Source organism: Tympanuchus pallidicinctus, unplaced genomic scaffold, assembly GCF_026119805.1.
Source record: "Tympanuchus pallidicinctus isolate F22 unplaced genomic scaffold, pur_lepc_1.0 scaffold1, whole genome shotgun sequence".
Classification (NCBI taxonomy): Eukaryota; Metazoa; Chordata; class Aves; order Galliformes; family Phasianidae; genus Tympanuchus; species Tympanuchus pallidicinctus.
In genome coordinates, this window is record NW_026294618.1 from 81705385 (window position 1) to 81717649 (window position 12265).

A 12265-nucleotide genomic window follows, 5' to 3' on the forward strand; every position below is an offset into this window, starting at 1 on the left:
CTTTCTTCCTCTTCTTCATATCCACTCTGACTTTCCTCTTGCTCAGCTCCCCAGAGGCTCCATTGGCAGTCTTTCTGTCCTTCAGTACGTGGCCCTTCCAGCAGTCCACCCTCGCTGTATAACAAAGCTACATATCCAAAAGAGCACCCAATGAGGTCCTTTTCTCTGCAATTACAGAGTTTCTGTAACTGCATTAGGATGTTCATCTTGCCAACAGAGCTGCCATGTCTCCAGGCGTTGCCTCCATTCACGACAGGAATGCCCACACACTCAGATTGCTCATGGATCTCTATAAGACCACAGAAAGGAACAAGACTTTTTAGATGTTTCATCAGAAGAGAAGTTGCTGGTTTCACCCACTTTCTCTTTGCCTTCTCACATCCTTCAGAGATCCTCCTCCACCATTTCTGTCAGATTCTTCATATTTTTTTCTTAGGTCTCCAGAATACCTGAGGCTTTTGCTTTCACCTTCCCACATTTCCTATTCCTCATCAAGGAAGCCTTCAATCCTCCTAGTCTCTGAGACTGTGCCTGGCAGAAATTCGAAGACTTGCTAAAAATCAGAGATAATGAGCAGAAGCAGGAAGACCAACTGTGGAGAAAGAGAGCAGGCCTGGAGGCAAGCTCATTTATGCAAATCAGTTGAAAAATGTTCTCTTGCAGCTGGTCTAGCATTGGCCAAACAAGATACCACAACCCCAAATAAAACTAAATTTAGGTTCCAGCTTCAATAAATCAATACAATAATAAAGACAATTAGAAGAGTGATTCCAAATCCATGCTGATGGAACATATCCTCTCCAGGTTTCAGCAGGTTTTCCTGAGACAAAACTCATCATACAAGTCACAGGCCCTTTTGTCACATGTGCAATGCATTCTAGAAGGAAGCAAATCCACTATATTTCTAAGTTGTTATGGATCTTCATTATTTTTATTACCCAGATTAAAAAACTTCTCCTCCCCATTTGTTTTGAATTGAGTAGAAACCTGCTTATTTCTCTGAATTTTTTTTTTTTTTTTTTTTTTTTTTTTAAATTGAGAATTGTTAAATCCTTTAGATATAAAATAATACCAAGCCAAATACAAAGACAAGCTGAATCCAAACTTCTCCAAGGTTAAAATACTGGCACTAGCAAGAGATTCAGACTTACCAAAAAACACATGTAAGTCTTGATGCTTTGGCTCTGCTAGATGAAAGTACATGTATCAAAAAAGCAAATCTCTAAAAATCAAAGAAGTCACCAACTCCCAAGTCCGTAGCGTGGGCTTTCATGCCAGACAGAATTGACAGACCGACTGTTTCTTGATATTAGAAACCAGTCTCCTAATCAAATAGGAAGAAGTACCTTCAAATGATTCTAAAGCTACCATTAGGATAGTTGGCTCATGGTCAAAGGAGATTTTGAATCATTATCCCACAGTGATTTGACCTGCCTTTGGTTTTGTTGATGATCCAGAAACAAGGATGCTTATAAAAATCACACAAGCAGCAAGTTGAACAAGACTACAAGCTCCTCAGAAGACAGCACTGAAAGCAGAACGTACAGTAAAACGTGGAAAGACATTTTGAAATCTGTAAGATGAAATTCAGTAGGCACAAGGCCAAATCCATGAGGAGAAGCGAATAAGCTGACTGAGCAGAGGAGAATCAGTAAGTACAGCAGGTCACAAATAGCATATGACAAAATAAATGGGATACTGTAGCAGAAAGGGAAAAGCTCATACTGGATCATGTTACTTAGAAATGCTGTGCGTAAGAAAACAGTCATTATTCCAGCGTACATACTAACACAACCAGTACAGGTGACTGCTGCCAATTTTGATTGATGTTTTTAGAAAGAAAACTGATTTAAAAAGTAAGAAGGATTCTGTTTATCATCTTATCTGTGAAGAAAGATTAAAGGCAAATGAATGGTTAGAGTAAGAAAAAGGAGAGTGGCGGAAGACATATATTAACATTTTTCCAGTTTAAAAAAATAGTGGCTGTAAAAAAGCAGATCAAGAGCTCTCTAGCTGGTAAGGATCAAGAAAAAAAGATATTTGGAGGGATTCTATTTAGTATTTAGAATTAGTTTCTTCCAGTAGACACTAGAGGAAATCCAAAACATAGTGAAGCTTTGGGAGAGACTTTTTAGAGAGAGCTGCAAGAGGTTTTTCTCAGAAACAATGTAAGAATAGTTAAACAAATATCCAGCAAGGATATTCTCAGTATATTTAATATGAGATAAAAGACAGAAGTACATCTTGGTCTCTTGAGGTCTTACTTCATTTTGCATTTCACTTACTCAGTATTCACAACTATTTGGAAGATTTGTAAACTTGTGGATGTGTTTTCTTTTTTTTCCATTGTTTTAAATTATATATATATATATATTACTGACTTCATATGTGACCACCAGGGTTGTTGGAACATATGACAACATATATTTAGCAAATTACATATTTGGCAATCCTTGATATAGCGAGGGGGAGGAACCAGATTATCTTAAAGGTCCACTCCAATCTAATCCATTGTATGATATTCTATGGTATCATCTCTCTTTCCTGATGATTCAACATTCTCAGATAATGCAGAGTCACCTTCTACTAGAAGCTGTTTCTCAGCACTGATCAAAATGGGGGATATTATCATACTTTAGTGAGATCTTAAAATCCTGATATTTTTAAGTTTGCAAATTCTTCTATGTGCTTATCAAATAATGATTTTTTATGAATATCTTAAAGAACTTAAAGATCTTAAAGGACTTAAAGAAAAATAACAATGTGATCATTGTTTTAATATAGAAAAAACAGTCAGGTCTATTTCAAGGAAGAACAACACACCTCCTATGCAAACTTTCATCAAGAGAAAGTAAAACTTGCTGCTAGCATGGCAAAAGCAAAATGTTACTTGCTCTAGAATTTTTTAGTTTATTTCTTCCCATATTACTCCAGTTTTCTTCATGGTAGAAGATGAATTTTAAAAAATAAAGAAAAACAAAAATACCACTGCCTGGGGGATCTGAGGTTTTCCCTACTCACACTTTCATACTGGTATTTTAGTAAGCTGCACTGCCATTTCAAAGCCAACCCCAAGAGTGCAGTACTTTTGGCACAAGGGAAAGTGTTCCTGCAAAACCATGTATCTTTGTAACAGCACAGGACAGACCTCTATTGTGATAAAGATAGGCACAGGATTGCTAGTATAAATAGATCAACAATAGTATGAGTGTTAGAGCTAAATCTGCTTGGGATCTCTCTTCTTCCCAGGCCTGATCTACACAGCTATGCTAGCAGGAGCCTGAGCTTTTGATTTGGCTTCAGATATCCTGCAATAGGCAGGTGGCTCATTATATGCAAGTATTTGCCTCAGAAGAAAACTCAGTACATCTGAACTGGAGTCACAGAGCTATCTTTTAGATGTACAAATGAAATTGTACTACTTTCTCCACTCTGAAATGGAACAAGCATTGCTGTCACTTTAATATCAAATCTCGCACTACAACTGTAGAATCAGAAGAAAGCCTTGAGGACTCTTTGAAGTTTCCAATGGAGTTGTTTTTTGGTGAGAATTACCATCCTTGAAATAGAGTGAAACAAGGACATGACTCCACTTAAGGTACACAAGTACTTATATATCAATGTTAACCATGTAAATAATAATAATAATAATAATAATGTGGGAATAATAATAAAAAAGGGAAAAGATCCTGAGGCCATAAAAGGTACCTACAGTGACGTGCCCAACAGCTATGAAAACAGAGTGCAGATTGCTCCAGTCTAGTTCTACAAGAGACAGCATTGTCACATTGAGCCTCAACCCACAAAGGCAGTCTGGTAGAGAGGTATCTCCCCACTACACAGCAAAAATAGAACACTGCAGTTGCAAGAAAAAAATCCATTCCGCTCATTTTTAGCACAACAGTGCCTTAAACTAAACACAAATTAAACCACCTAACTGCTGATAAAGGCAGCCTCAAGAAACTCACATGTCTTAATGAGGACCCTCGACATCAGCATTGCACATGTTGGTTAAGTACAGTAAGTTATTTAACATGAAGTGTTTGAATGCACTGAACATTGATTTATTTGAAAAAGCAGCACAAAAGGGCAAGTCAAATACAGCCCTAGAGAAGAAGGTAAAGCTGCTACTTCACACCTTCACACTCTTCATTCCTCTGCACTGTAAATGTCTGCTCTATCAAGAAACTGACTTGCCTGGCATGCCTACCAGCTCGTGCGCTTTGAGATCTCTGTCAGAAATGCTTGATCCTGGGGATTTAAATCAAAAAGCCTGCCAAATTTTGTGACAGGTGAAATTGACTTATTTTGAAGCCCAGTCAATTTGTCAAGTTGTTGGAATGGCAAGACTGTCACTTGTTATTATCAGTGACATACAGTTCACAGCAAAGCTGGCCATTAAGTTAACTGCAAGCAAATTCTCCAGGATGCCAGCTGCAATACAAACAAAATCCACCACCCCGTTAATTGAGGTTTTGAAACTTAAGTGACTTCTGGCCAAAAGCGTGAAAAAAAATTCATGCAATAGAGAAAGAGAAGGAAATTATGACGAACTTGTTTTAGGCAGCGTTGACTGTCTCCTCACTGTGTCTTTCTAAGAAAACATGGCAGAGGACATCAGCACTAGATAAGGTTGCACGTTCCCCCTGTATTACTCCTTTTGCATATCTCTGCAGTATCACAGGTGTCAATGATATTTCACTTCCTTGCACTGGTGCAGAATCAGGCCAACTATCTCCATCTGAATTTAGTTTTGATGCATTTAAGTGATACTTAGGGAGGACTTCTTTAACTGAGGGAAATTTATTTAAATGAATTCTTCATTTGAAAAGCATGCAAACTCAATGCAAACTAAACATACATGGTATTTTGAAATGCAAGTTACCCTAACATTTCTGCTGTCAAAGGGCACAGTTATCTTACTGTCAGGTAATCCTCATCCTAGAGGATAGCGACTAGTTGTGAAGAATACTGGTTGTGAAGTTTTTTCCCCTTTCAGGGAGCAATAGACAAAATACACTTTAAGAAAATAGCACAATTGCTTCACTTTTTTCTGACAGACATAATAAATTACTACTATAAAAAAAAGGGTTATGAAATTTACTTGTGTAAATTTCAAGGTGATTTCAAATCCTTAGGAAGATGAAGCTCTTTTTCCCCTGAAATAAATGCAGATATGAAAGAGCTCAGAAAGAGCTAGTTAAGCAGAAATACTTCCCAGGTAAAGAGGCTAAAGGAAAAATCCTCTCTCACAAAGGGCTCCAAACATTGAGTTCAAACAAGGACTAAAATATTACAGAGATAGGACTGGATAATTTACCCTCCTTTTAATGTTGGAGATGCATTGAAAATGATGAGTATGTTCCCAAATGCTAACAGTAAGTTTCTAGAAGGGTGGGGGAGCAGGGCTATGCCTGAGACAGGTGCTAGACATGTCACTTTCTACAGCTTTACAACAACACCAGAACTTACAGAGCAGGGAAACAGAACATGACATATGAAAGGGAGATGTTTAAAATTCTTATACTCAGGAAATACCTCAGGAAATGTAGCCATGCCAAATAAGGAGACATACATGGTCACAATATTTTCAAAGAAAAAAGACACAACATGTTTTTGTTCTGGATTTAGATTTAAATCAGAACTGCTCTTTTTTTTTTTTTTTTTTTTTTCTCTCCTCCTGCTCCCTCTCTAAGTGGCATCTCGTAGGAAACAAAACAATAGGCTGCTATATATCTCTGTATTACTCTGGGCTACACTGAATTACATTAGATACAAACCAGTGAAATTTTATGCCTCTTCTTTTTAAATCATCATTTTAAAACTAAACTTTTATGCCCAGAGGGCAGTTTATCATTCTTTTCCCCTGACTTGTGTTGTTATCTGTCATCCCCACCTCTTCTTGACATTCTCTACTTTTATTTTTGTTTGGCATCTGCAGCAGTTTGTAAAGACCATTACCATGCAGTTGGACTCTAATCAGAGGAGACACTGTCAAGGTGAAAAGAAAAACATCAGTTCCATCAAAACAAGAAAGCACAAACAAGTTCGCTGCAAAAACAGTGGGGTTCTCCAATGCTAAAATTTCCACTCCTTCCTTATCTGGATAGCTGAAAAGCAAGAAAGCAGTCTGGCAAAGAGGAATCTGTTTGAAACCAAATCAATAAATTACTCTCAGATCTCCTTTACTACAGCTGAAATGTCTGGTTGACATTTCCATTAGTTTCTTGTTTTCTTTCACACATTTCTGTACACAATTAATTCTAAATAGTGCACAGATTCATTGCCATGGGTGTCCTTCCCATATCCAGGTAGGTCTGCATGTGTCCATCTTTAAGACAAGTCCTCTTGACATATGGAAGAGAAATTAGAAGAGAGTGGGATATACCGTGAAGGCATAAGGCTCAGATCTGTTCCTCTTCCCTTTGTAACTTAAACTCCAAGGGTTAGGAGTCAGTCTCTCATAGGAATATTTCATATAATCCTTAACTTGTATATTGAGAAATCCTGCTCCCGCTCTTCCTGCCCATTGCCCTGTGCTCTTTCTTTATTGACTTTAAAAATAATTATTACAACTTCTGTGGAGAATTTTCTCACAACTTCAATGCCCCAAATTGTCAGGGCCTTCATCTTTGATTTCTAATAAGAAATTTTTGTCTAGCCCCTACCAGGAGCCAAAGATTAACTACCCATTTCAGAAGCTTTCTTTCTGTCACCAGCCTTCAGATTGTATTGAGAATTCATCTGTTTTAGGCTGCTGAAGATGCAAACACTGTTTTGTGACTACACACTGACAAGGTGAAGAATTGTTTTTGCTCACAGCTCGATTGTGCAGAAATATCGTACAATGTGTTTTGCTTGTATTTGTCAGTACAGCCACCTCATGCTTTTTGTGAAAGGAGAAAACTTACAGTTAAGCTCTTATTCTCAAAAAAAGGACAGTTGCTGATTTCTTCATACCCAGGAGTGCAGAAAAAAAAAAAAACACACCACAAAACATCAGTGAAGATTGTTTCTAAAAAAAGAATGCTCCTACATTAGATAAGTGCAGTAACCATACAAACTGGCACAGAATAATAAACTTCTGTTTTAAAGCAGTTCTCTCCTCCAAAGCAGAGAATGCCATTGTTGGTTTCAGCATGGGGGATCAGGGGCTGGGAGAAGCACACTCTTACATAGAGAATAGTTTGAAGACAGTTTGTAGCACTGTTCAAATCCAATAGTGACAACAATCACTCTTTTTATAAGAGAGGAAACTGCAAATCCTTAGCTATTCAAAGTAGCTCAGTTTTGAGTTAAAGAGGGCACACACAACATTAAGACAAGTGATTTTGTAGCACAGAAGAACACCAATTATTAAGATTTTCTTGGAAAACATAGCTGCAAATGCTTTCTGACAACCAATGCCAGAGAAAACAGATGGTGAAAGGCTCTCAAGTATGCAGAACTTCAACTATCTTGTGCTGTTCTCCTGAAGTACGTGAAGTAGAACTGAGAGACTAGTAGAACAAGAAGAACATCCAAGGAGTAGACAATAAGTATGAGAGGATTTCTGTGGCTGTCTACCCAACTAACTTTCACAATTTAACACCCAGGTGATGAGACATTATGATATTGAAGAGAATCATCCTACTCTATTCTCACTAATATAGACCTAGAAGCTTCCTGAAAACACTTCCTTCTAGCCCTTTTACACAACTATAGTTGCCAATACAGAGATAAAAAATAGTTTCCTTGACGGACAGAATAAATATATATTTCCACCTCTCTCCAAAACCCATATCCCTCAGTTAGGGGATAGAGAAGTTTTTTTTAATCCTTCCTTCTAAGTTGAATTTTATACACATAACATTAACAGCTTTCCAAAACCCAAGATCTATGTGTGGCTGGATTCATTTCTCAGTGATGTGAAAAAGCTAATCAATTAAAATGGTGGCAATTCACCTGCGTGACTGTAAGGGCTGGAGCCTAGCTGCACCTCTCCTAGAGCCCATTTAAGGACTGACTGCCACAAGGGAGGGATCCCTGGTTGGAGATCCTTCCCTTGTGGAGTTTTTCGCTGTGAACCTAGACCCTCAGACATGGATGAGCATTCCTTTACTGTTTGTCCTTTTGCCATTCCACTCCTGTATTGCTTTTCCATCACGTTAATCCTTCTAACTGTGACAGTTCATCATTTAAGTAGAAAGCAAAAAGACTTTCACTTGTTATGGCATAGCTTTAAAAAAAATAAAAAAGCACCAAACATCAGCAACTCACTCAGTGTGGTCAGATTGAAACGCATGTTTCAGGCTCAACAATGGCTCATTTGTACCTCACATCACAGAAAGGTACTGTGCTTCTACCCAGAAAATATGCCATTGTCCAAAAGAAAGAGTTGACAACTCTTTCTGTTGTACTGAAACAGAGCTTTGGGACTGAAATTACATTCAAACACATAGGAAGGGAAGAGCATGAAGAGAAAAATGAGAGGAAAACAAAAGAGAGGCCATGTAAGAGAAAGAGTCATTTCACAAGGAAAGCTTAAGCAATGCAGAAGTGAGAGCAGAGATTTCCAGAGATAGATTGGCAAAGCCACTCACCAGACCACATGAACTATTTTAAGTAGATCCTTGACTCCAGCACCTCTGGCCATCATCTTCATGCCATCCACTTCATTATTCATTGAGCAGGATTTCCTTTTACTTACAGGTTCATTGCTCTGAGAAAAAGAACAAGCCACAATCTTTAGCCTTTCTTCCATGAAATACCACAGCATGTTAAAAATCCCCTCAGGAAGCACCTTTACCCCTCAGAGATTGGTACAATACCCTTTTTACTGTCACTGCATTATTAATCTGAACTAACAAGCCTTGCTTTCCACAATGGCAAGGCATAAGAGATCTTCCATGCCAAAAAGGTCTACAGACATCAAGCTTGTGCTCTGATATAAGAACATTCAAGGAATTTTGGTAGAAGCAGTGAAAATGCTTTCTTCCCATCCCATTTCCAGTCCTCTTTCAGAGTGGAAGATTTGAAAGCAGAACTTAACTTAGGGCAAATACATCTCATTCTCCTTCACTCGTCCTTACTCTCTTTTCTCCAAATAAATAATGCTTCATGAAAATGTATATATTGTTTGAGCTCATCTCCCATGTGATTAATATCTGCAACCTAAAGTAAATTAACCAGAAATGGTAACTAAGAATTTTCTGTTAACCTCTAGAGAGCTCAACTTCCTGACCCTTTTACCCTCAGTTTTAAACACAAGATAAAATCCTGCCTAGCTTGTGGTGGAAGAACCTTTCCATCACAACCACTGTACTTTCTAAATACATTTAAGAATACCATAAAGTTATTATGAGGGTATTTATTTCTTAAAAATTTACTGATGTTTTATTTTATTGCTTTTGTAGAAATTTATGGTATCTGCTATGCACTTTACAGAGCTATAGCTGTAAAGACTTCCTTCGTTGTAGAAGAAAGACACAAGCACCCCATCACACACTGTTTTCTAGGATAATAGAAAGGAAAAACCTAGCACACAAAGCTTTCATATTTCAATGTTTTTAAAACTCCACTATGAAATAAAATAATTCCATTTATTATTACCTGCATCAGATGCCTCACTATACTGTTTTGTTGCTTTTTCTTTTTTTCCATGTTGCTAAAAGGGACAAGCCAATGCTTTTCACTACATCTTTTTAAATAACCAAATTTTTTGGCATTGCCACCCACCTTTTGTAGAAAGAGTAGAGATGCTAATTAATTCTCCACACCTGGTCTTACCTGCCTTCTATCATCATTTTAGGCACCTGTGCACCTTCTGCTATAACAAATGAAGGATTACTACCTGCTCCCCTCTAACTATCTTATACAGGGAACATGGTTTATGCTTTCTACAATAGAAATATCACATTTGGGGGGCTAGAAGTCAATGATCAAATTTCTGTCAGCCAGAGTGGAATTATGGCTGGAGTCAGTACTTCATATTCTATCCTTCATCATTTTTTTCTTTCAATTGTCAAAACTCATGTATTGGTGGAATCCCAAATTTAAACATTTAAAGCTTTGTCATCGCAAAAGAAAAGCTCTCTCTATTTCTTTGTATGCCTTAAGGAATCACTGGAAGTCAGAGAGTACTTCTTCAGTGGAAGGAGAGAGCAAAAGTGGAAAACAAATATAGCGCTAGGAAACATTTTACTTATTGAAGGTTTAGCAAGCAATACAGACAGGCAGTTTAAGCAAGCAGATATCCACACAGCCAGCAAAATCTTTGCAGAAGTTTCTTCTTTCAGTGTTTTATGCCTTAGAACATGTCAGTAGTATTTGTTGGTAGTGATTTCCCTGTTGTAAGATGAAACTGAGAAGGCTGCAATGAGGTATACAACCAGGCCCCACACAGAAGACTGCCCCACATCTCATTCATGCAGTGTAATGTTTTCAATGACATCTAAAGACAGCAGATTTACAATGGCAAAAGGGCATTATTTTCCAGCATAGCAATCAGTTAAATTAATCCACTCATTATGCAACTCTCAGTTCCACATTGCTATTTCTCTTAATAAGGCAAAAAGCTTTGCAAATTTGAAGAAAGGATTTAGCAGGTATATGCATAAGATTAGCATCTACTAACAGTTATCCAGGAAAATATCACAAGAGAAAATACAATCACTCTCATGTTTCAGGACAAAAGACTCTGCTTGGATGTCAGGGAGAAGAGTGACGGAGCATTGGAACAGACTGCTCAGAGAGGTTGTGGAGTCTCCTCTGGAGATATTCAAAACCCACCTGGACGCTTATGTGTGACGTGCTGTAGGGAACCTGCTTGAGTAGAGTTGGACTAGATAACCTCCAGAGGTTGCTTCTGACCTCTGTGGTTCTGTGATATATATTCAAAATGTCCAATTTTGATAAAATGTCCAAGCAAATGATGAACTCACAAAATAAGCACTGTTGTGAAGGTTACTTTCCATTATTTGAGCATTTACTGACTTTGTTGAGAAATACTTGCATTTCATATTTCTAGAGATTTGATAACATTTGAGAATACTGACACAAAAACTGAAGATGTATTTATTATTTTCTGCATTTTGCTCTGAATAGTGAATGTTCACATAAAGCTTTGGAGACTGTGACCACACAGTGCCTCTTATTGATAAGATTACTTATTTTGTGTTTTTTAGGAATGTGTCTCCCCACCTATAACACCTGTCTATGTAAGTACCTCAAAATCTACTTGCAGACCTGCCATCTGTATACCCTGCAAGAAACACAGCTATGTGAGAAACGGTCTAGACTATGGCTTTTTGTGTATGATTAAAGCCTGTATGCTTTAGCCTTGGCGTCATATTATCACTATTACTTATAGCTTTGTACTTCGTACTAATAAAGTGCATCTTCTGCAGAGCGTCAAACTGAAAAAGATAAAGTCAGTACGGGAGGAAAAAAAAAACATTTTTGCATGCAGCATTTTTCCTATTGACTTTTTTTTTCCTGTACTCTTCAGTCATCAACAGATTATTTCTGGTTTCGGCTGTATCATTATTGATATAGCTAGAAATATACAATATAAAAAAGCATAGACTGACTAATCCGCAAAAGAAAATCCTGTCTCCACTTGTGAAAAACTTGTTATCTTAGCAGACTTCTGCCCCAGTAGAGGACAGTGGAGGTCATATGCTTACAACTGATGGACAGATTTACATCCAGCAGCACATAGCCCAGACATTTTACTGCTAATTTCTGAACTTGGTTTCTTCTGCATCCTATATTCTCTAAATAATTACCCGGATACTAAATGGTGAATGAGAGCATATCTCAAAGGATAAACCTTTTCTGAGCTTGATACACCTGATTTCTGGAGTAGGAGAAACTGAAATTTTGCTGTGAAGATAGTTCAGGTTTTGCAATATTGATTTCCTCTTGAACTCAAGCTAAACTGCCTCATATTCCACATTTTTGACCGACAGATTTTTAAGTCTCTTGGAAGTATCAGAATGCTTCATTTTGGTAGTGTCAAATTGGTTTGGTTTGCTGAAGATGAAATGTTTCACATAATTATGTTAAAATACTTTATTTTGTTAATGTGAAAACACTATAACATTATCTTCAAATTTCAGTGCAAAATACCATTTAAAAATTCATGTAAATGCAATATGAAAAATTAATATGACTACAACAAAAATCAATTAATCAAAATGGTGCCGTCAAACTAGAATGTTTTTACCTTATCAAAACAAAATGTTTTGACATTGCTGAAATAAAACAAGACAGCTGAAGCAAT

The 12265-nt window shown here is 37.3% G+C and overlaps 1 long non-coding RNA gene across 1 annotated transcript in view; it reads right to left on the reverse strand.

Moving 5' to 3' along the window:
* The window catches only part of LOC128080806 (uncharacterized), a 36516-nt gene extending 26825 nt beyond the window's left edge, over window positions 1-9691 (reverse strand). Inside the window, exons 1-2 of the long non-coding RNA XR_008206895.1 lie at window positions 9592-9691; window positions 8583-8701 (exon numbers count right to left, since the gene is read on the reverse strand). This is a non-coding gene — a long non-coding RNA (uncharacterized LOC128080806). The remainder of the gene's footprint in view (window positions 1-8582; window positions 8702-9591) is intronic.
* Between the last annotated feature and the right edge of the window lie 2574 nt (window positions 9692-12265).